This window comes from Fukomys damarensis, unplaced genomic scaffold (assembly GCF_012274545.1).
Source record: "Fukomys damarensis isolate Sample0158 unplaced genomic scaffold, DMR_v1.0_HiC HiC_scaffold_5, whole genome shotgun sequence".
NCBI lineage: Eukaryota > Metazoa > Chordata > Mammalia > Rodentia > Bathyergidae > Fukomys > Fukomys damarensis.
In genome coordinates, this window is record NW_022900917.1 from 44,808,692 (window position 1) to 44,835,134 (window position 26,443).

General features: G+C 34.9%; 1 protein-coding gene and 1 pseudogene across 2 annotated transcripts in view; both read left to right on the top strand.

Annotated features, from left to right (window-relative positions):
* Positions 1-26,443, top strand: part of Pde7a (phosphodiesterase 7A) — a 167,337-nt gene that overhangs the window by 1,710 nt on the left and 139,184 nt on the right. The window lies entirely within an intron of this gene.
* LOC117284977 lies at positions 5,383-6,049 on the top strand (annotated as a pseudogene).

Sequence of the window (26,443 nt, forward strand, 5' to 3'; positions counted from 1 at the left end):
TTTTTTTTTTTTTTTTTTTTTTTTTTTGCTATCTGGAGTCAAACTCAGGACCTTGCACTTGCCGGGCAGATGTGGTGCCACTGAGCTACCTCCCTGGCCCAGTTCTCTTTCTTGAAATTATTTCCTAGATTTAGGTTTAAATGAGTAATGAAATTTTAAAAATATGATTGTGTCAGATAAAGCAAGTATTGTAGAGTTACTCTATATTGTACCAACTCTTAAAATGTGAAGTTAAACAGAAAAAAAAACAAAATAAATACATAGTAACTTCTTACAGTTTAGACCGAAGTTTTCCTAAATTGACACCTTTTCTCTACTCAACATTGCTCAGTGTTACAGTAATGATAAACTTAACAGGATGTTGAGTATATTTACCATTATCAAGGCTTTGCATACTGTTGAGTAATAAAGCATATATTGACATTGAGATTTTGGGGGATAGATGGGAATTTGTGATAGAAAAAAACAAGTGTTTAAAAACCTTGGAGTCTATTTCAGAGCACTATGAAATAAGCATGGTTAAATCAAAAGCTTATTTTACCCTTCAGCAAATTAAGCTAAAGTTACAGAAATTATAAAGAATTTAGATTACTTTGTAACTTTAAGAAACTTAAAATCATTTTTCTTTTTTAACATCTTAAGTAAACTACTTTATAATTTTTAAATTTTAAAATATATTCAAAACTTTCTCTTTTTTTACATTTTTTATTTCTGAGACAGTCTTACTATGTAGTTCAGGTTGGCCTTGTACTCACTCACTGTGTAGCCCACATTGGCCTCAAACTCTGTGTGATCCTCCTCCTTCAGCTTACCCGAGTGTTAGGATCACAGGTATAAGCCACCTACCTAAAATGAGCAACTTTTCAGCTCTTTCTTTTTATCATAGTGGAGTGCAGCTCATAGTAGGGACTTAATAAATACTTGTTACATGACTGACTAGGTATTGAAATTGCCTCTGACTGAACATCGGTTCTAAATAAGTAGTGTAAGGATATCAAAGTAGAACAGTGATGCATTTATCCAAAATTTGGTTTAGAACTTGTAATTGCAGACCAACAGATCTGGGAATAAGCAGAAAAGACTGAGCAGCCAAAATAGATTTGGAGATCCTCTCAAAGCATGTGAATTTTAAACAAATTTTTCTAAGTAGCAGGAAATTTGAAGTGAAATGGGAGGCAGCGATAAGCTACAAAAAGTGACAGCCGACACACCAAAAGGTAGGGATGGGAAGAAAACCTTTTCCAAGCCACCATCCTGAGAATATTTAAATTAGGCACTTTACCATTGGACCACACAATAATTATTAATTAGAATAATGCTAGTAGAGTCTGATTTTATAAGTTGGAAGATTTGTACTTTTTTGTTATTGTTGTTTTTGAAGATTTCCATACTAGACAATATAAGTGATGTTGCTTAAGTGGACAAGCTTAAGTTGTCTGGAAAATTCATTTAGTGGAACAGTAGCTCTTCTAAGGATGACAAGTAAATGATACATTAACTTTTAAATTTTTAAACCAGTTCATATACTACCTTTTCAAATGCTTGAGGTTTCTTTTAATTATTTGAATAATGAATGAAGCCTGTTTCTTGCTGCGTTCAAACATTTGTCTTTCAGAAAAGAGTTCTTATTTGCCATTGGTGCCTTGCATAAATAGGGGCTTGGTAAATGTGGAAGTTGGGTTAGTGTATTGATAGGAATGCTAGAGCACTGCCAGGGTATAGGGGGGTGTTGGATTTTATGTGCACTGGAAACATACTGTTTGGGTTAGAAATTTGAGGTTCAGTTTAAAAAATATAAAAGTGTTGCTATTGAATAAAATATTGAAATATAACACAAAAACATATGCTTTTAATACCATAATAAGCCAAATGTGGCATCTATGTCTTTTTGTTTTTAAGTACTAGGAACTGAACCTACGGAGGGTCTTCACACTGAACTACATCCCCACCCTTTTTTATAGATGTGTGCTAGCACACTTGTCTTTATTTTTAAAAGATACTATGTTGTTAGGTATGATGGTGCACATCTGTAATCCCATTACTCTGGAAGGCTGAGGCAGGAGGATTGCAAATTCAAACCCAGTGTGGGCAATTTAGTAAGACTGTCTCAAAAATAAGAACCGAGGGGGTGGAGGGTGTGATACAGCTCAGTGCAAAGGCCTTGGGTTGAAGCCTTAGTACTGGGGGGAAAAAGTATGTCACATAAAACTATTTCACAAATATTTACTCACAGAATATCTGTGAGGTTGCTTGTAGTTAGTATTAAGAAAATGTAAAGATGTGGTAAGACTACAGGGAAGGAACACCCAAATTTCTGGGATAAACAGGATAGATTCATTGTTGAGACTGAGGAGACTAAAGGTTAAATGGGTGCTTCTAGATAAATTGGTGGATGAAGAAGACAGAGGGGGACCATTTAGATACACAGTGTGTCTATCAGCATTGTCCTGTAGAACCTTCTGTAATGATGGACAGATTTACATCACCATCCAGTATGATAGTAATTAACCATATATAAGCAGTGGCAGTGAGTTGAAATGTAGCTTGTATGACTGAGGAAATGAATTTTTAGTTTAGTTTTAAGTAACTCCATATAGCTAGTGGCTACTATATTAGCAGAGCAGATGTTTACATCATTTGAAAGACAACAGCCTCATGTTCTCCAAATGTTGAACATTTGTTTTCAGGTTTTTCTTGTATAGAAAACTTCATTTAATAAATCCCTGCATGCATCTGTGATAAAATTTGTAGAATCACTAGATTGAATTAAAAGTTAAGAACATTTTTTGGCTTAATCAGAAAGCTCTATCCTTTTACAATGCTAAGGTAAATGATCATATCCCTTTAATCTCCAATCATATATATATCATATATAAACATTGTGCTGCTATACTCGATACACTGTGGTACCCTGAGTTTGATATAAATTATAATAAACAGATTTTTACTATTTACATTTCTTCTTCTGTGAAATTTTATTTTCATTACTCATTTATAGGGGCTTTTTTATATCCAAGGTCAGTTTGTAAATGTGTAAATGAGGGGTGATACAGATACTTATTTCAAATTGATGTTACAATTATAGTAGTTTCTTAAAATCTACATATGGAAGCTCATACGGGGCATAATGTGGGCAGTCAGTAGTTCCCTTTGTAGGGGACCTGTTGGATTTTTGTGGTTGATATCAAAACTGTCTCCTGTTTGTAGGTAATTTTCTTTGAGCGGGAATTTTGGGTTGCTGCTCCATGCCTCCACCTGCTGGTGGAGATAGCTCTTCATTTTCATTAGATAATGGCTAGACGACAACTGAGGCAGGAGAGATAGATTATTATGAAGAAAACAAAATTATTAATTGGATAACTGAAATTCAGTAAAGCCTAACTAAGAGTTTTAATAAACTGAACTCCATCTTAGAACCATATAAACTGCTTGGCAAGCGGTGCTTGTTAAAGACTCAGTGGTCTTTTTGGTAATAATCGTTTCTGATTTTGGAGTAACTTCTACATTGTCAGATACTTTGTTTTTAATCTTTATAAAAATTAAGATAAGTGGTATTACCTTTTTACCAAGGGGTCAGGTGAGCTTGAAGACAGTAACTTGTGCCAGACCTCACACAAAACTTGAGAACTTCCTATCATGTTTGATCTCTCTCATTTTTAATCTGGTCTGCCTCAGTAGTGAGGTGAGTGAAATATAGTTAGACTATTAAGTTCATGGATTATGGCTTTTATTGGCTGATGGGATAAGGGACTCTAACTGAGGTGATCATTTGAAATGTTAACCTTCACTCTGGTCTTTTCAGATCATATCTGGAGCATTTTGTTGTAGATACTGTGTTCTGAGGATATTACTATGCTAAATCCTGCTCTGCAGGTAGTGTTAAGGGTGTAAAGTGATTTGAAACCACATTGATGACTGACTAAAGAAATTATAGAGGCATTTATTTAATTTGAAGGAAAAAAAAAACCCTCAGATTTCAGCAGGAAAGTGGATGGAGATGGGGAATTGATGGTGAGAGATGGTAGAGTATTACTTCTAAGATTTAAAGAGCCACTACATGAATGAGAAGAGGGAGATGAGATACTAACTACTTATGTGTTCTCAGTTGCTGCACCCTATTCCTAAATCAGGTGGTCTCTAACTTAGAGAAGAGACAAACTTAAAGTTGTCATTTGTGAGAGGTAAACTTCAGGTCACTCTGACTAAAACCTGTGCATTCTCTTCTACTTCCTATTGCCACATGTGAAAAAACTGTTATCTCAGAGCATAGAATAAGGACCAGTAGCTAGGAATGTTTGGGAAATGTAAAAGATCTTCTGTCTGGCCATACTAGTAACTAAAATGCATACTAAAGAAATACTTAAGTATTAAAGTGCGTCAGATACTTTTATAGGTATTTTCAATCCTTAATAAAACTCTCATAAAATAGATGACATTACTGTCATTTTTACTAAGAAGCATCCTAAGCGTCCAGACTTGATGTGCACAAACCCCCATACCTGCTGCCCCGCACCGGGTATCCTTGTGCTTGTAAGGCAAGTGGCAGAACTATTGAGCTAAAACCCTGGCCCTCAAGTACACAGACTTTGAAGAGGGACTGTCATGTTCTGGCTCCCTTGCTGCCCTCTTTTGCTTTCAAATGCATGGATTTTTAAAAAAATGAATGTGTAGCATAAAGGTTACATTTGTACAGTGTTAGATCATAAATTGTAAATTTTCTGAAAATAATTTGGCAATCAAATCAATACTTACAAATTTAATACTTTCACCTGATAACTTACTCTTGGGACTCTATCCTCAGTAAATAACTAGAAATGTTGGTAAAGATTACCTCTGAGAATATTCATCCTATTATTTATAATTGTGAAAAGTTGGAAAACAAAAATGACTTAAAAATAGTCTCTCTTATAGAATTTAGTATTTTATTTCTTTGTTTCACTATTTATATGCTTTGATGAATTTCAAGAATTTATAGCAGCATAGTTTAAAAATAGCTAAATAAATTTTAGAACTTTTTATTCTGTGTTGTGTAACCAATAAAATGTTTTGAAGAATTTGAATAGTATTTAATCACATGGGTAAAATGCTTTTACCAAAATTCAGTGGGGGGGGGTCCCCAGGGTATCTAAGGATTATTCTAGGTTGGTTTTTAAAAAAAAAAAAAACAGTAAGACACAATAACATCTTTCATGGGAAAACATCAAATGGCAGATGACACCACCAGTGCACCATGACACAGATGTAGTGGGAGGCAGATCCTGAGGATGTGTCAGGGTGCATTGGCTATGGCCTGTGTGGCGGCAGCAGGGGATGGCTTGAGGCTACAAGGTTGAGAGAGGCAAGAGTGAGGACAAGGAATGGATCCATATCATCAAGCTATGGCCCCCAGTCAAGGTCATGAAGATCACGTCCTTAGAGAAGATCTTTCAGTTTTCCTTGTCCATTAAGGAGTCTGAGATCAATTGACTTTTTTCTGAAACTATCCCTCACTGATGAGACTTTGAAGATCATTCTGGTGCAGAAGCAGTTGTGCTGACCAGCAGGTCACATTCAAGGCATTTGTTGCCATTGAGGAGTACACCAGTCAGTTTTAAGTGCTTCAGAGAGGTAGCTCCTGCCATCTGGAGAGCCATCATCATGGCCATGCTTTCCATTGTCTTTGTGCAGAGAGGCTACTCTAGGAACAAGATCAGCAAGTTCTTCCATTTGTTTCTTTAAAGATGATAGGCCACCGTGGCTCTGTGCTGGTGTGCCTCATATCTGCCCCAGAGGCACTGGCATTTTCTCGGCCTCTTTCTAAAAAGCTGCTTCAGATATCTAGTAACAGTGACTGCTACACCTCTGCCAGGGGTTGCACTGCCCCACAGGGTAACTTCACCAAGGCCACCTTTGATGCCAACCCAAGACATATAGGTATCTGACCCCAACTTCCGGAAAGAAATCATATTCACCAAGTCTCCCTACCAGGAATTCACCAACCATCTTGTAGAAACCCACATCAGATAGGGCCAGGGATTTAGCTCAGTGGTCCCGGCACCTGTCTCGCAAATACAAGGACCCGAGTTTGATCCCCAGTACCAAAAAAAAAAAAGAAAGAAAAGAAAAGAAACCCACACCAGAGTCTCTGCAAAGAACTCGGGCTCCATCTGTAGCTATAGCCTAGGGTTTTTATGTTAAAAGAAAAAAAAAGAACCAAGAATGAATATGAATATGTATGTGTGTGTGTGTGATACATGCTTGCAGAAGAAAATAAAGCAAAAGCTAGATGTATCCTAATCTAACTGAAGCGCTCTAGATGCTGAAATTTTAAGTGATTTTTAACCCTATTTAGAATTTTATGTAATGTTAACAGTGTTTTCCTATTGACAAAAATCTTATTTTAAACCAAACTACTGTAGGAATAAAAAGTCAAGCCAGTTTTATTTGGACCGAGATCTTTGGTAGATAGAGTAGGCTGATTTATAAGGTTATAAATTCTCAGTTGGTGACAGTGGAGACAATAGCTTGAAAGATACTTGAATGAGGATATTGTCAAGGGAATTAACTCTTTGGTTCACTATTCTAAAATTATTTGGGTAGCTCATTTATATGCATGGTAGGTACACCTGTATATCTCTGATAATTGTGTTTCTTTGTCTGGGGGATGCTAGGAAGTAAAATGGTAGTTTTTATTTTGAAGAAGAGCTATATGATGACAGCTGATGAGATCTTGAGCAATGAAAGTGGTGAAAGGGAAAGAAATAGGAAGTTAGGATTTAGATCTTAAAAAGAAAATGTCTTTTTCAGTTTGAGAAACCACATACATGACAAAACAAGAACCAAAATATAGATGGGAAGAGGAGGAATGTCTTGTCTCCCCCCACGTTCTCCCTCCTTCCCTTCTTCCTTCCCTCCCTTCCTTTTTCTTTGTTTCTTTCCTTATTTGCAGAAGGAACTATGTAAGTTTACTGTGGATATGTTGAGTTCCTATGTCTGGGGAACATGCAGGTGAGGAGTCCATTAGGCAGTGTCTTTGGAGGCAGGTTAGGACTTATAGCAAATTCTGATATTTACTACAACAGTTTTTTAAACTTTTTTTTGTATATCACTTCAAAAAGCTTAGGAAACAAACATCATACCTTCCCCCAATCTTTGAATTTTTCATCTAACTTTAAATATTCATAAGTGATGTGATTTCTGGTGTATTGTTTAAATCAGAATTTTAAATGTGTCTTATTAAAATTTTAATTTGATTAATGATTCAACATCTTCCGTTAACCATTTCAAAAGAAATTTATGAGCAAACCCTTGTCAATTATTTTTCAGCTTTTGTTCCAGTGTATTCTTTTATACTTGAAAACATTGTTATCAATCACCTTATATTTTTCAGCAATAAATTTAAGTAAATTCATTCATGAATTCAGTAGGAATGAAAAATATTTTATCTTGGAAATCTGTGGACACAATTACAATTTAAAAATATAAAATTTCTTGTATGCACAAAACTGTGTGGCAATAGCATGTATTTTGGAATGAGTTAATAATGCAGTTATGGCCAGTAGACAAACAGCTTGTGAATTTTGATATTTTAAGTAAGCATTAAAATAAAATTTGTCAGATCCCAATGATGAATGTAACTGTGCTGTGTGCCTAAAAAGTACCAATAAACTTACTGAAAAACAAGATAGAAACCTGAGAATATTAAATGATATCATTAATATGAAAAAGGTAAAATTTGTTGGGAATTCATTTTCAGTGGTACACATGGGGCAAAATTTTTACCCTGGTATTAGGGGTTGAGCCTACAGGCTCTTTCTCTACCACAATTCTCTCTCTCTCTCCCTCTCTCTCTCTCTCTCTCTCTCTCTCTCTCTTTTTCCTTTAAATTTTGAGATGCTTTCCCAGGATGGCTTCATATTTAATAATCCCCCTGCCTCAGCCTTCCAAGTAGCTATAATTATGGGCATAGGGTACCGTATTTAGCATGGGTCTAATTTTTTTTAATTACCTATTTTTAAAATAAATATCAGTAAAAAGGAGACCTGCATTGATTCTGTTCCTTTATTTAAACAATTCAAATGGATATGCTTAAATCATTTACAAAAAAAGCATAACAAAATAGAGATTATCCTTAGAATTATTAATGCTTTGTTAAAGACCAGGTAGATTAGAGGGTAAGTAATGGTATTGGGTCGGGGAGTATCTGACTAGTTCTATGGCTTTAGATACAATGCAGTTGATAACACATTAATTCAATCATTACATACTGGGGATAGTAGTTGGGGATCATTAATTTATCTGCAAGGAGCTCTTACACAAATCAGATCCAACCAGACCTCCCAGTGCAATTTTTCTCTAATTCCTAGAACCCCAAGCCACCTGGATGACAAAATTTACATCCTTTCTCCACCCCATTATCTATATATTCTTCCCTTCCCTAACATGCTGTGCAAGCTGAGAGCAGTTTACTCTCTGCAGTTAGAACTTATATTGTTTGGACTGCAGGGATCCTGTGTGACTAGAAAGTTTGTAGGGGACAGTCTTATTTTAATACTTTAAATTAGCCATGAGTACAGTCTCTTCCCCAACATAATCCAGATTCTCTTCAATCATGTATGAAGCAAGTATGAGGGATCAACCATGCCTTCAGCAAGGCCAGCAGCTCACTAACCCTCAGAGTTCACTATGTACAAAGTCCTTATTGGGGGTGGGTGTAAAACCACTGTCATCAGCACTCTTTCTCTCCCCACCCCCTCTAAAGAACCTGAAGACAGAATAAATGCTTGCAAGTTTGACAGTGGGTAAAGGCATGTGGCTTGCTACCACACACACTGTGGACAGTAATGGAATATAGGGCCATCTTCACTGCTGGGCATTTGCAGTGGACTGGCTTTGAGATCACAGACTGAGTTTGCTGTCTACTAAGGGAAGATCTAAGCTTAACAGGAAAACTAATAAGCTTTTAGTATGAAAAGTGCATTTATTACTACTGCTCCTGACGGGCTTAGCAGGGCAAACTGCACCACCTCTCCTCATACCCCAGGCATTGTGCATAGTCTATAAGTAAGGAGAGAGTGCAGCTGACTCTAGTATCAAGGGCCAGTGTCATCCTAGGCCCAGACCAGGGTTCTGGTCCAATGATGAATCCTAGAGTTGAAAGAGCAACTGACATTTGCAAAGACACAGGCTTATTTTACTATTGCATAATGTAGGAGACCTTTTCTACCCCAGCAAACCTGAAGGATGGGTGAAGGCTTCACAGCAAGGGGCAGATAGATTTCTGATTAACATCTAGCAGGGTTCATCTCTTCAACTGTAATGCACACTTTTTCCCATCTGAAAAATACTGTAGCTTCAGTGTGGTTTAGTAAATTTAGCCCAAGGATGTTAAGACATCTCCCTAAAACTTGACCTCTGTTCCATTTACTTTGCTTCTAAGACTATGGCTTAATCTCCCAGGACCAATTCAGTTAATCCAGTTATCTTTACTCTGATGGACCTGGGCCCTTTCCCAGTCATCACATGTCCACTTTCAGCTCCAGTCTTATCAGTCATCTCTACCATATGCCTGCTTCTTGCAGGTTTAAATCATATTACCATCCTGTGGTTGTCCTAAATTGCCTATGATGCCCATTGGAGAAAAATAAAATTAAATCCTACTGGAGGGGTTACTTCAGCCGAACTTCAAACTCTCTCCCAACCTTAAAATCCCTGTAACTGAAGCTGCATGAATCTGGCTGGGATGCTGGCACATTCCTAATGCAGTTCCCCTTAATCAGTTTTTAAAATAATACAAGACACGATAAAAGAAAGAGGTAATACAACAGAAAATTCCCTTGCAGGAACTGCTCATTTCTTTCTCAAGACAGATCTTTGGAGCCAGAGAGCTCCTGACACCACTGGAGCCATATCCCTTTGGATTCACCAACCCATCATCAGCATGTCATACCATCTCTACTCAATATGACTGTGCTATACAGTAACATTGGCAAAACAGATGAGAACAGACAAATTCCTGAATTTAATTTACATGGCCAAAGACATTGGAGGACAGGGAGCTACAGAGGGCAGCAGGCAGGACAGTGAGCAAAGAACAGCAGGGGCAAAGCAGCACAGTGCAAAGCCTATGGTGTTATGACCAACTGGGACAATTGCTGTTCCTTTTATCTTTAATATTGAAAATGTAAGCTTTCTATGACTATAACACAATACCTGAGAGGAGATTTATAAAGGAAAACATTTTATTTTGGATCATAGTTATAGAGGTTTCAATTTATGATCAGTTATCACCATTGCTTTTAGCCCGGGGTGAGGCAGGACATCATGTTGAGAGCATGTCCAGAGCAAAACTGCTGAGCTCTTGGCTGGAAATTGGAGTCCATCCCTTTCAAGGGCACATCCCAGTGACCAGAACACTTCCTGGTAGGGCTGGGGATCAACCCTTTTCTATGTGAACCTTTGGGGGACAGTTAATATCCAAGCTATAGCTGAAAATCATTTTTGAATTTAGAAGATGGTGATATAAATTATTTAGTAGTATCACCCAGTTTTCCAAGTTGTATGCTTAAAAGGGATCCATAATTAAAATTATTTTATTTTAATGCTTTGTCATGTAACAGCTGGATCTGACTCTCCTTCCATTTCAATATGAATATTTTGAACTATCCATTTGGCTGGCCAGGTATTGTTAGGCCACAAGGCAAGTACTTGTAAATAGTAAATTTCAAAAAGTATAAGAGTTAAGATTTTCTTTTAGAACATGGCAGGGGTTGAGGGAAGCAGAAGAAAACTAGCATACGTTGTCAACAAAATGGTTCTAGAAAACTGTAAATATGGAAACCGACCTAATAATCAGTTCTCTAAAACTCCATGCTCATGACTTCAAGGAATATGCATAACACAGTTTCTAATCTACTGATTTACTTCAGTTCCATCTTATTTTTACTGTGTTGCTTTATTTTACCATTCTCTATAGCTAGACAGAAATACACATCTGTCAATTTTGTCTCTAGTTTTTGATAACTCCCAGTACTGAATTGTTACACTTACTCTTTCTAAGCCTTCTTTTAGCATGTCAGAATATTAATGTTTGAAAGGGATTGTATAAATATAATAAATTCCCAACATTTTAAAGATTAATATCTGAAGCTCAGAATATTGTGTAATTTGTCCAAGGTCATACAGTGGAGAAGTTAGGACTATATTTATTTTAGCTAGTCTAACTTTGAATCTCTTGCTTTTCTGTCTCCTGATTCCTTGTAAAAGGATTATCTGTAGGATTTAAGTGGCAGTCTTTATTTAATGAACATTTTTTTAAGTGACAGGACTTCTTTAATAAATTGAAGCATCTATTTATAGGACAGTAATTATTATTATTATTATTGTTACTATTTTGATATCAGGAATAGAACTTGGGGACTCACACTTGCCAGGCAGGTACTGTACTGCTGAGCTACATCCCCAGCCCAGGCCAGTGATTATTTGAATAGTTTAGAGTGCAAAACACACTCAATTATAAAAACATCTTACTTTTAATTAAAATATAATCAAAGATAAAGCAAAGCTATTACTGAAAATGTAATGGGCCAGATAACATTTGATTTAGAAAGATGGCACTTGATTTGTTGAAATGTGACTTACGTGCAGTGTTACAGGAATAACATTTAATGAAGAGAAAGATATTTCTCTGTGTCTCAGTTCTCTCTCTCTCTTTCTTTCCATTCACTCATTCATTTATTCCTTAATTTATGTAGTAAAGAAGATTAAGCCTAGAACTTTTACACTATGCTACATCCCCAGCCCCCCACACATACACTTTCTTTCGAGACAGGGTGTCCCTAAATCACCTAAGTTGCCCAAGCTAGACCTAAAGATTTGTTACTATTAACAGGAGAGTACAAATTCTTAATGAAATAAAACTACTCAGTTATTGTTAGAAAACGAGCATTTCTAAGAAGAAACAAATACACAGCTTCTCTAATAACAAAGGAAATATAAAGAGAAGACTTTGGGAGGAGGTCATGGGATGACTTTCACATTGGTTAAGACTGAAAAAACCTAATGTGGAAAAGTTTTGAGAAAATGAATATTCTTACATGAAGATACAGCATAATTTGATTCAAGCCTTTTGAGAATACAGTAGGTCTGTATTGCCCAAATGAGTATTTTAAATTTGAATACAAACTTTTCTAGAATCCTAGAGTTTGTCCAAAGGAGTGGTTATAAAAATTTCTTAAGATTATGTAAATAGAGTTTTTGTTCCATTTGTAACACTGGTAATGATGAATATTTGGCTTTATTTCAATGTTCATCAATGAAAGATTGGTTAAATTAATGTTATATTGATTTGACAGAAAATTATGCAATGAAATGAGGCTATATGGCCAAGTTTGTCATGGAAAAATGTAATAACAATTTGAGTTGGAGGAAAAATAATTGTAATGTGGCATGTTGCATTAGCATGTTAATGTACCTTTCTATAGAACATCTATATTTGTAGATAAAAATCATGGAAGATTGTATATGCAGCGTATGAATGCATCCAAATCAATGAGATTGCTCAGTATAATATTAATAGTAATTATCATCGAGGAATGAGATTTCTGGTAATGTTTATTATCTTTTTGAGGTTGTGCTTTTTGTTAAGCACTAAAAATATATCATTGCTTTATAATCAGAAATTAACAAAGCTATTTTTTAAAAACTTCCCATTAAAGAAATAACTTGTGCCTGTTAAAATATCATTTAAGTATAATTTTTAAGTTATGAAGAGACTAGAGCCTAGTTCATAAATACAGTTATGTAGAAGTGGGTTATTTACTGCCATATTCCTATGGGCCTGCCATATAGTATGTATTCAAAGGTGTAGTGTATTAAAATGAAATTCACTGTTTTTATGTGTGGCAGAATATACAGCATTCTTAAGGAAAAGTGAAGAAAAAGTAGGTATAATGGTAGCTATATTACAGAAAATTTTTTGCTTAATTTAGAACTTAGAAATTAAACTTTCTGTAATTTAATTTACTCAAATATTTGAGGGTCTCTATGTGTTTAACTTATATTTATTAAATCTAAAAAGTCCTCAAGAAAATTTAGGCTAAAATTTTAGAATGTTAGTGTTAGAAGAGACAGTAGTAGAGCTCATGCCTTTACTGTGCAGATGAAATTAATAGACATACCAAGACAGTACAAAAATCCCTTCTGTAGAATATATTTGATTTTGGCTGTTCAACTTTACTTGGATATTTTTGGAATGGGATGACTAGTTTATAAGGCAATCTGTTGTTATGAATAGTTTAATGGATTCAAGAATTAGCAGGAACCTCAGGATGAAGCTTTATTTGGAATAAGCATCTTTGCAGATGTAATGAAGTTAGATGAGATTAGGGTTTAGGGAAGAATTTAAATTCACTCAGATACACGCAAGGAAAAAGCCGCCTGAACATGGAGGCAAAGATTCTAGTGGTGCAGCTGTAAGTCAAAAACCCCAAGAAATGCTGGGAGACAACAGAGTCAAGGAACAGGAAAGCAGTATTTTCATCTAAAGCTTTCAAGAGGAGCATGACCTTCTCAACACCTTAATTTTTTACTTCCAGCTTCCAGAACTAGGACAGAATTAAGTTTCTGTTGTTTTAACGTACCAGTTTGTAGTACTGTGCTACAGCACCCTATAAAATACAAATGACTTTGTTTTAATTTTTATGTTCCTTCTTTGAATCAGCAGACATTTACTGAGCACTTTTATGTGTGAGGCACCCTGCTAGATATTATAAATTAGAGATTGTTACTGCTTTCATTCTTTGTGCTTAGTCCAGTAAGAATAATAGCAGTGGAAATACTTAATTACAATATACTGTGACACATATTCTGATTAAATTCCCCAGGAATTTAAGTGGGGTGGTACTTGAAGCTGGAGAACTAGAACTGGTTTTATAAGGTAAGATCTTTATGCTTGAATTCAAAAACAGAATTGAACTCAACCTCCATGAGAATTCTATCCTGCTACTGCTAGTGCTGTCACTCCTGCCTAGTTTGGGACATATGGGTCTGCAGCAGTAGCCTCCTGTCCCTGGAATTGTGTCTGCACAGATGGATTGTAGTAATTTCTAAAATGCAGTCAGATCATGTCATTGTGCTGAAAACATCAGTGGGTTCTTATCCCCATTAAGATAAAATACAAACACCTTTTTTGTGATATGGCCCCACATAATCTGGTCCCTGTAGGTCCCTGCTACCTCTTCCATCTCATTTCTTTCACAGCTGTCTGTGAACATGTCAGAATAGTTTTTATCTTTGATTTGCTTGTGCTATTCTCACAAATGCAGTATTTTCCCATGGCTTCTTGTGCAAGTATAAGCCCAGTCTTTGTAGAAGAACCTACTGTGGTCCACTTAAGTAAAATAGCATCCCTCCTTCATCTACTTTTTTTAAGCTATACATCTTTAACTTTACTTTTCTGCCTCTACCTGGCCTCACCTGCCGTAGAATATGTGGTTGGGAAATGAATCTTATTTCCCATAGTTTGCTACTGTGTTTCTTGTGTGCAAAACAGCAAGATTTTTGTATATAAGAATGAAGAAAAACTTAACTTTTCGTTTCATTCTTATCATTTGAGGACATGTGTCACCATAGTTTTCCTTTAGATGAATCCTAAATTTTATACTTAAACTTTCACATTACACTTCTCCCTTCCTCTTTATCTGCCTTCTGATTTATTTTCTGAGGTACTGGAGCTTTCTTAATCTCTAAATTTATGTTAGTCTCTTTTAAGAATACTCTCAGATTTAGAAAAGTAAGTTGCCCCCAGGAACACAGCTGTTAGTGGTATTTCTAGGTTTAAACTTAGATCTTTTTCTAACTAGAGCTCCTCTGCTGTGCGGGTGTGGAGGCTGATGCTTTGGGTGAGTGGGAGATAGAATTCTAGAATTAGAATAGAAGCCTGTGCCTTTGGATTAAAATAGCAAACACATATTATTTGTTTCTGTAAGAAGAACTGGGTGATATTTGTTAAAAGGAACTTTTAAAAGTAACTTGAACTTTTTTTTTGGACTAGAGTTAATATATGCTTGTTATAAAGTACAGGGCATACACTAGAGATAGAAGAAACACCATCCATAGCCCTGGCTCTTAGAGATTAACATTTTAAAACATTTTAATCCAGTGCCTTCTCTGTTCAGAAATGAAATATTGTGGTGGTAATTTGTATAAATAAATCCTTAATTTTGAAATCATTTTCTAATGTAAGTCTAGCTTAAAGGATATTGTTAGATTTTCCAGAAAGATGATGCCAATTTGTATTTTCATCAGCAGCATGTAGGTGCCTTCTTATGCCTTATCAATATGTTTAGTTTCCATTTTTGTTGATATTAAACTTGTATGTTTATTATTAATTACCTACTATGTGTCATCTATAAATTATATCTGTTATCTGTTTTTCTGTTGGGAGTTTAGTTTATCAATTAAATCAATGTCTGAATTATATGGAGAATGGAGAATGGATAGTTTGTCATATTTGTGTTTCATTTGTGTAATACCAGTGTCTTTTTTGCCTTACTTTTAATAAAAGTTTTGACCTATACTATTAACCTTTATCTAGTAAATTATCTCTTTAATGATGTAAAAATATAAGCTTATTCTTAATAAAAATTCTCAGTATTTAAAAATTTTCCACAATGTAAATTTACCGTCTACATACAAGTCTGATAATGATATTTTTTTCATTTTAATCATTGTAACACATTATTGGCTAGTTATCTTCTTACCATATATTTTCAATATATGGTAAAAGGAAGTTTGCAATATAAATGTATTTTCTATAGCTCAGTATGTGAACTGTAGGAAAAAAATTTTATGCTTGGGTAGTATATTGAAAACTTAACAACTTGAGAACCACATGTATTGCTGAAGCCCTCTCACTGGTAAGGCAGTGGTCATGCAAGCTCCCCTGTAAGCACATCTTTTTAATTTTCTGGTATCTATAGTTTTATAGTAAGAAAAATGAAAAATAGGACTTATTTGAGACAACTTTTCTTTTCTTTAAATTTTTGAAGAGAATTTATATCTTATAAAGGATTTTTTTAGTGACTTATTACATAGAATTGGATAACAAGCTAAAAGCAGAACATGGTTTAGTTGAAATGTGTAGAAATAACATCTTTTGTTTCATTTTTTTCTTTGTATTGCAGTGAAAATATATCAAACTAATTTTAAGAGAACTCTGGAAGTAACTGAGGATTTTTGTGGCAGGCCTCAGCTCATTTCTGAGGTATAATTTTAATGTCTGTTTCCTTTATCCACAGTGTTTTTAAATTTCTTAGTTTAATGTTAGGCTTAGATAAGGATTCACAGTGACTGTGCCAAAGTCATTGAAAATATAAAAATAAAAATTTGTATTTTAAATTTTTTATATCCTAATTGTATGTTCCATAGAACATGTGTGTGCTGTGTATAATTTGTAAATAAATGCATTAAAAGTTGATTGTTATAATCTTTTTCACATACACAGCAAAATGGTGAAAGGAGTTTATACAAAAATGTATATAGTGTTTCCAAGGGTTCTTAGTGTCTACTCCTGAAATACCTGGATTTCGATTTATCCATACTCTTTGCTTTCTGAGTCCAGTTACCCTAAGCTTTTCATCTGCTGCTTTAACTTTCTTAACCAGGTGTGGGTTTAGTCATTGAGATTATAGCCCAGGATTAACTGTTAGCACTATTGCCCTTGTCCATTAGTTGTCCCTGACTTCAGTTATGTTTGTTAAACAACAGGATGAGTTCAAAAATAGACAGCTTATTTCACTCTGTTTATCTGTGTTCACTCAAAGTAGATATTCAGAAAACTTAACGTATAACAAACATACCGGTTTGGTTGGTGACCTAGTTCTACTGAGAATCTAGATCACTCTTGTGATCTTTTTCTAGCTACCCAAAATGTCACCCACCCATAATGGCATACAGTCTTTTAAAGGATTTTGTGCTATCTCAAGATAACTACCATTAATTCTTAGAATGATGAATAAAGGACACCTGGTGAGGCTCTTAGGCGGCATTAGCATTCCAGTGTCTTCATAGAAAGCTAGTAAATGGTGGATTCAGAGTGAGGGTCAGGTTTCTAAACCTTAAAATATAATGAAGGGTCTCTGGATTTCTCCTGCGATTTTGGTTGTTGTAATAGGTTGACCTTGTTATTGAGTAACGTGATGACTAAAAGCAGCCCTTATCTTCAATAACTTTTGTTACATAACCCCAGGTTAACACACTGGCTTTGTTTTCTGTGTATAACTACAGAAAGAACCAAAGAGTACTAAATCAAAAGGAAATGATTAAAATTTTTGCTTATTAGAAACTGGGTCACCTTCATTTGATGTTCCATAAATATACATAGTATGAGTCATATATGTAATTTTGTTTTCTTATAGCCACATTTTATGAATTAAAATGAAACAAGTGAAATATAATATATATCTTCTTTAATGCCTATCCAAAATATTATTAATTTAACATGTAATCAGTATTCTAAAGATATTAATGATAATTTTATTGTAAGATTGGGATATTAAGTCTTCAAAGTCCATTGTGTATTTTATACTTGGAACACTCAGTTCTGACTAGCACTATTTTAAAGTACACTAACCACAAGGCTAATAATTCTCATTTGATAGCAGAGCTCTAGAAATAATGATATCTTTTGGTATTATTAGGAAATTGGGGATCTCTGTTTAGATAAATCTTTAGTAGTAGTATATTATGGGGTTATGCATATTAACACCTACTAAATTCAATTATTAGGAGGCAGAGATATCAAGATTCTTTATAAATTGACTGCTTTGTTAATTTGTAGTTAACAATGGTATAATTTCAAATGTGAGGACAACAAAGATGAACTGTTTTCTTTTAGTTTGACTGTTTTAGTTTTCTTTCTTTTGGTTTTGGTTTTGGTTTGGGGAGGACAGTCATTAACCTAAAATTGGAGCTCTCATCCTTCTTAAAACAGATTTTTAGGTTGAGGGAAACTAGCTCTGGGTGTGAAAAGCATAAAGCTTTTTGGGGGTCAGGTTCTTATATACTGTATCTCCTTTCATTAAAACTTTGTTTTCACCAAAATAGTGCAAATGAAAAAGATAAAGCAAAAAGGCCTTTAAAAAATAGAGAGGATTCAATTATATGGATCTAGTTTCATTTGATTAAGTCTGATAGCTAGTACCTCTGAGGAACATGAGTAGAATACCAGTGGCTGGGTTGCAGACAAGCACCATGCTTTGGGAACATTGGCTAGAACATATATGTTTTACACCATGATGAAAGTGGTAGAACAAAAATTTCTTAAATCTCTTTGAAACTTTTCACTGTTCTAAGAATTAGAGCCTCAATTGTTTTCCAGTTTTAATTTTTGAAATTGTCAAAATAAACAGTATTATTGAAAATTTGGAAAATACTTATTCATAGTCCCTCTGCCATAATATTATTTTTATGTGTTCACCGTATATATATATGTATGTATGTATGTATATATATATGCATATATATTTAAAGGTAATTGTGCTACTTAGATACATTTAATTTTGTAGGTTTTTGGAATGTAATGTGGATATGTAATGTTACTTAGACTTTATAGTAATATTGTATTTTACTGTCTTATAATATGGAAGAAGTATATATAGGCTGGTAAAGCAATTCTGTTCCATAAAGCAGTATTGGGATGCATGTGACATGGTTGGTTTGGTTGTCTGTGAATTGCTGCCAGATCCCACTTGAGCTGGTGGGAAAGATAAAGAGATGAAATTAAGGGCAGTTTATTATTAAGAAGGTATGCAGGAAGTTATACCTTTTTTTTTCCTCACATTGTAGTATTGAGAATTCTCATATGGCCACATGTAGCTTTGACTCTAGAAAATGAGACCTAAGTGGCTGATAGTATGCTCAGAAAGAATGTGAGAATAAATTTTATGAGAGAACTAGTAGTTTATGCACAGCTAGCATAAATTGGTTTTAACCTTTGTCAGAGGAAAGATTATGAAGTTTACAGTGGCTAATTGTTTTTATTTTAACTACTAAGGAGTATATAATTTACCCAATATGTGTACATTAGTTTAACTGATACCCCACTTTGCTGAACTCATGTTGCTTTAAATACTTTGCTCTAGTATTTGTAAGAATTTGCTAACTACAATTTTCTTCATATTTTGAGTTTTTTCCCAAAGGATAGATTTTTGTAGAAATGAAATTATTGGATGAAACAATACGAACTTTTAAAATAAAATTTTATTTCAGTTATACTTTTCTGAAGCAATAATTTTAATGATTTTAATAATAACTTAATAATAATTTTAAGAGTTACTAATGACCAACTGTATACAACTTTGAAGAGTGCTATAGTACTTAACTAGTAGTAGAACAATGAGAATAGATGACATTCTAACATGAGACTACTCATTTTGCTCTCTGTTCCAGCTTGGTTTATATATATATGTTCTGCCAGTGTGAAGTAGGCCATAAAGGCTTCAATTTTAAGGGATTTAGCTTCAGACAAGTAGGTGATATCCAGTCGCATTGTCTGTGAGTTTCAGAGGTGTGAAGCAGAACTAGTGACTTAGCTCAAAGAGCCTGAATTTTAGGTCATAAATCTCCTTTTTCAGAGTATTATAGTTTTCATTATACAAGTCTTTCATTTCCTTTGTTAGGTTAATTCCTAAGTATTAATTTTTCTTGAAACTATTGCTAATTGTATTGTTTTCCGTATTTCTTTCTCAGTGGATTCATTACTAGTGAACAGCAATCTATTCATTTTTATGGGTTGATTTATTCTGCTATCTTGCTGAATTTATTAGTTCTAAGAGTCTTTTGGTGTAATTTTCTGAGTCTTCTTTGTAAAGGATCATGTCAGCTGCAAATAAGGATAGTTTTACTTCTCCCTTCTTTCTCTTACCAGGAGTACTATATTGAACAAGACTGGTGATACTAAATATTGAATTTAGTAAGACTTCAGCTGTTATAAATATGTTAAAAGAACTAAAAGAAACCATAACTAAATAAATTTAGGAAAATGTAACAGCAGGTCAGCAAATAGAGTTTCTCAGCAAGAATATGGAAATGATTAAAACAATCACCCCCCAAAATTCCTTGAATAAGAAGACATTTCACTTTCTCCAAAACCTGTAACATAAAGCCAAATTGAGAATCATTCTACTTGGATACCTGACCAAATTCCTTGAAACTGTCAAAATTTTGAAACACGGGATACTTGAGAAAAAAATTACAAATCAAGGACACATATTAGGTAGTGGAACAGAAAAATAACATTAGAGAAACTAGTAAAATCTAAAGATAGCCTATATTTTACCAGTGGTATTTCTCATTTTTGCTCAGTGCACCATAGTTTATGAAAGATGTATATGTATAATACCCCTGTATATATTAAATAAATATAATGTGGAGGAGGGACCCTGAGACCCAGGAAAGTTCTCAAGGGAGAATTGGAGCCCATGGAGATCAAGATGATGGACCTCATGGTAAAAGAGGGAAGTAGCAAACTGCTTTCTCTTGGACTCCTGGCTCATATTGTGAGAGAGGAGGCTTGAACCTACAGAGTTGTGGTGATGGTGAGGGACCCTGGAGGCTTCCATAGGGAAATGAACCAATGGAGTGGAACATTCCAGTGGTTAGTTAATGATTCCCATTCAAACATCCCCAAGAGAGGGTGATTGTCTAGATGCTATTTCAGGGTGGGGCCAACTGGACGTGGAACTTTTAGGAGCTGTTAGGCTCCCCGTGTCTGGATGAGGTCAGCCCTGGGACATGCCAACCATCAGGGAGCTAAGTTCAGTCCAGCAAGAAACACCCATTGTGTTGTGAGCTGAACAACTTGGATCACAGGCCCACAACCATCAGCCTGAACTTCTGTGGAGTTGAATCAGCAACCCAAGCTGTTCCTATTGCAAGCTTGCTGGGATGCTGCAGAGTGGACACATATAGATATAAATGGATATAAACAGATACAAATATAGAGGATCTTAGGAAAATGATGGAGACATTGTATGCCCAGCATAAGAAAGAAATGGAATCCATGAAATAGATTCAGCCAGATATCTAGGAAATTTTATTGGAAGTATACACAGCACAATCAACCAATGTGAGGACAGAATACACTTCCAGAAGTGACTAATTATAATGGGTTCTTTTTTTTTTAATTGAGTTTATTGGTACATTTTAGGTATACAGTACAGTTACATTCATTATTGGGATCTTGTACCTTTACATGAGAGGTCTTGGTTCTCATTTTTTCACCTTGTCCCTGCCCTCACTTCACCCCCCCTCCCCATTTACAAACACTTTATTTCCATTTTTTTCATATTTTTTTTCTTTTCCCTTATTACCTTTCTCCTACCCTTCCCACTTTCCCTATACCTTTAATCCTTTTCTTCCTATTTCACATTGTCAATTACCTAATTAGGATCTTATGTACTGTTATAGTTTTTCTTAAAAATACCAAGGGACTGTGAAAAATCAATCCAAAATCTGCTACATAACGCAGAAATAAGATTGATCAGAATCAGTGAACAATAAGGAGATAGCACAAATGACATTGAAAAAAACATGTTCACAGAAGTAATGGCAGAAGTGTTCTAACGAATGGAAAAAGAATTTGACATACAGATAAATGGACATATACTAGTCAAAGCTGTTAGAAAAAAGAAACAAGTCACCTATAAATGAGGGCTTATCAGTATCATGGCAGATTTCTCAATAGAATCTCTGAAGTCAAGGTGATGAGTTTGGAGTAGTTCAAACCCTAAAAGAAAACAACCTCAAACCTAGATTGATGTACCCCACAAAATTATCTTTCAAAATTGATAGAGAAATAAGATACTTCCATGATAAAGAATACCTGATGAAATTCATGACAACCAAACCAGCACTCCAAAATGTTCTGAAGAGTATCCTAGAAAGAGATAGTGAAAACTACAATTCCTTGAATCCTAAGGCAGGCAATTAAACGGGAAAAAAGGGAACCAACAACAGAAAAATAATATGACAAGGATAAGTCAGTACATATCAGTTATAATCATCAATGTGATTGGTCTCAACTCACAAATCAAAAGAGACAGATTGGCAGAATGGATCAAGAAACCAGATCCAACAATGTGCTGCATACAAGAAGCACATTTAATTAAGAAATTCATAGGCTGAAAGTCAAAAGATGGAAAATGATATTCTGTGTGGCAGGAACTCAGAAAAAAGCAGGGATAACTATTCTATTTTCAAAGTGGATTTCAAGCCAAGACTCATCGATACAAAGAAGGTCACTACATCCTTAAGGGAACAATCCAAGTACAAAAAAAATAACAATCATAAATATATATTCATCAGTGCACCAACTATATAAAATAAATATTAACAGACGTGAAAAATCAAATAAGCAGTTGCAGTGGGGACCCTCAGTACTTCACTATCACAAATAGATCACCTAGAAAAAAATATCAGAACTGAGCCACATATATGAACAAATGGACTTAGTAGACTACATAGTGTTCTACCTCACAATATCAGAATACACATTCTCCTTAGCTGCACACAGGACTTTTACAAAATAGTCCATATACTAGCTCATAGAACGTAAGTAAATACAAAGTAATTGAAATTATCCCATACATATTATCAGACCATACTGCTACGAAATTGGAAATCAGTGGCAAAAGAAACCACAAAAAATTTCATAACGCCCTTCTAAACAACCAGTGCATTACAGATGAAATTAAAAAAGGAATTAGTTTCTACAACTGAATGATTTGCCAGTAAACATACCAGAACTTATGGGACACAATGAAAGCAGTCCTATGAGGGCTGGTGAATGTCCACATCAGAAAAGCAGCAAATACAAATGAGTAAACTAATGTTGAACCATACATAACCTACAAGAAAAAAAGAGCAAGTTAAAGCATATATGATGGAGGAAATAAAAATCAGAGCAGAAAATAATGCAGTTGAGACTGACAGAAGAACTCAAAGAATCAATGACTGAAACAGCTGGTTCTTTGAAAGATAAAATAGATAAGCTTTTTGCCAACCTGATCAAAAAAGGAAAGGCTTAAATCATGAAATTAGGAAATAAAAGGGTGAAATCAGAACACATCCTGCAGAAATCTAGAAGATCATCAAACCTACTTTGACAACCTGTACTGTAATAATATGGAAAACAAAAAATGGACAGATTCCTAGATACATATCACTTACAAAAGTTGAATCCAGAAGATATTAAAATTCTAAATCATTACCAATCAGTGAAATTGGAGATGTAACTAAAAACTTACCAACGGGCTTGGGGTTTAGCTCAGTGGTACTGCTGCCTGCCTCATAAGCACAAGGTCCTGAGTTCAATCCCCAGTACCAAAAACAAACAAACTTTACTAAGAAGGAAAAGCTCAGATCTTGATGGATTCACTACTGAATCCTAGAATAAATTTAGAGGAAATCTAATGCCACTATATCTCAAACTCTTTACTGAAGTTGAAGGGGAAGCAATACTTCCTAATTCATTCCTGGAAACAAACATTAACCTTATACAAAAACCGGGAAAGGTTCCAACAAAAAAGGAGGACCAATCTCCTTAATGAATATAGACACAAAAATCCTCAACAAAATACTTGCAGACAGAATTCAGGAAATCAAAAAAAGATAATACACCATGACCAAGTAGGATTCATCCAAGGGATGCAGGGATGGTTCAACTTATGTAAATAAGTAAGTGAAATACAGCACATTAAGAGCGCCAAGAACAAAAATCACATGCTCATCTCAATACATGGAGGAAAAGCATTTTAAAAATTAATTTTGGTACATTTTAGGGGTACAATATAGGGACATTCACCATTGGAGATTTGTACCTTTATATAAAATATTCTTGGTTCTCATTTTTCCCCTTTCCCCTGCCTTCCCTTTAACTCCTCCACCCTCCCCTATTTACAAAGATTATTTTCCAATTTTTATTTTCTCATAAATTCCATTCCCCCCTTTCGTTTCCCCTATCCCTCCTACTTCCCCTTCCCCTTTTCAACTTTTCTTCCTATTTCACATTATCTATTATACATTTTCATCCTTTTTTACACTTTCAGTTTCTCACATCAGAGAAACTGTTTGGTATTTACACATGTGTCCTATTTATTTCACTTAAGAGAATCACCTCAATGTGCATCCATTTAGCTATAAATGCCTCTAGTTTCTTAGTCTTTTTGGCTGACTAGTATTCCATTTTATTTTTTAAAAACCACATTTTCTTTATCCAGTTTCCAGTTGGTGGGCAATTGGGCTTTTCCAAATTTTAGCTATTACAAACTGTGCTGCTATAAACATAGGTGCACTATATCACTGTGCTTTGATTCTTTTAATTCTTTGGGGAAGATACCCATTAGGGGAATAGCTGGGTCAAATGGGACTTCCAATCCTAATTCCTTGAGGTATTTCCATGCTGATTTCTGCAGTGGTTGCACCAGTCTACTCTCCCACCAGCAGTGGAGCAGGGTTCCTCTTTCCCCACAGCCCTAGCCAGCATTTGTTATTGGTTGATTTCATGATAGCAGCCATTCTTTCTGTGGTGAGGTGAAATCTGTGTTGCTTTCATTTGCATCTCTTGAGAGACCAGTTATGTTGAACATTCTTTCATGTGTTTATTTACTATTGCTACTTCTTTGTATGAGAAATGTTTGTTCATTTCAGATTCCCATTTTTGGATTGAATCTTTAAATTTGGGAGGTCTGATTTTTTTTTTAAGTTCTCTATATATTCTAGATAGTAGATCATTGTCTGAGGAACAGCTGGTAAAACTTTATTCCCACATTATAGGTTGTCTCTTCACACTGCTGGTGGTTTCTCTTGCTATACAGAAGATTTTTACTAAGAAGAGATCCCAGGTGTTGATGCTTTATGCTACTTCACAGTCAACTGAGGTTTTATTCATAAATCCTTTTCCTACGCCACTGTCTTCAAGAATTTTACCTAGCCTCTCTTCCAGCCAGTTTAGTGTTTCTGTTTTAATATATAAATCTTTAATCTATTTCAATTTTAGTTTAGTGTGTGCTGAAAAGTATAGGTCTAGTTTTAATATTTGGCAAGTTGAAACCCAATTATTCCAGCACCATTTATTAAAAAGGCTATCTTTCCCTTCAGTGAGGGTGTTTGACTCCTTGGCAAAGATAAGGTGACTGTCTAGAGTTGTTTCTGCATCTTCTAATCTGTTCCACTGGTCCTTGGGTCTGTTTCTTTGCCAGGACCATGCTGTTTTTTGTTTTTTTTGTTTGTTTTTGTTTTTGTTTTTGTCAAAAGTAGCTTCATAGTATAGTTTCAGGTTGGAAATTGTGATACCCCTAACTTATCTTTCTTGCCTAGAATTGCTTTTGCTATTCTAGGTCGTTTGTGCCAAATGAATTTTTGGGCTTTCTCAAGTTCTGTGAAGTATGCTGCTAGTATTTCAGTTGGGATTGCATTGAATCTATATAGCACTTTTGAAAGTATGGCCATTTTTACTGTGTTGATTCTTCCTTCCCATGAGCAAGGGATGCCTTTCCATTTTCTGATATCCCCTTTGATCTCCTTTTTTTCAGAGTGCTGTACTTTTCAAAATACAGGTCTTTGATTTCTTTTGTTAGGTTGATTCCTCGGTATTTCATTTCTTTTTTTCCCCTAGGTATTTCATTTCTTTGGATGCCATTTTGAAAGATGTTTTTTCTCCATTTCATTTTTCAATGAGTCTGTTGTTTGTGCACAGGAAAACTATTGATTTTTGTGTGTTCACCTTGTATCCAGTTACTTTACTGAATTTGGTTATTAAGTCTAGAAAACTTTTGGTGGAGTTGTTGGTGTCTTCTATATAGAGTATCATGTTATCTGCAAAAAATGATAATTTGACCTCTTCATTTCCTATCTTTATTCCTTTTATTTCTTTCTCTTATTTAATTGCTCTGGTTAATGTTTCCAAAACTATATTTAACAGGAGTGGTTATAGTGGACATCCTTGTCTTGTTCCCAATTTTAGTGTGAAGGATTTCAGTTTTTGACCACTTGAATGATACTGGCTGTTGGTTTTTCATAGATGACTTTTATCAGGTTGAGACCATCTATGACAGTTTTTGTTGAGTTTTTATCATGAATGCATGTTGGATTTTGTCAAACACTTTTTCTGTATCATTGATATGATCATATGATTTTTATCCTTGGCTTTATTAATATATTGTATTACATTTATTGATTTGTGTGTGTTGAACCATCCCTGCATCCCTAGGATGAATCCCACTTGATCAGGGTGTGTGATCTTCTTGATGATCTGCATTCTTTTTGCCATTATCTTATTAAGGATTTTTGCATCTATGTTCATTAGTGAGATTGGCCTATAGCTCTCTTTTTTGATTGGGTCTTTCTGTGCTTTGTGGATCAAGATAATGCTTGCTTCCAGGAATGTATTTGAAAGTATTGATTC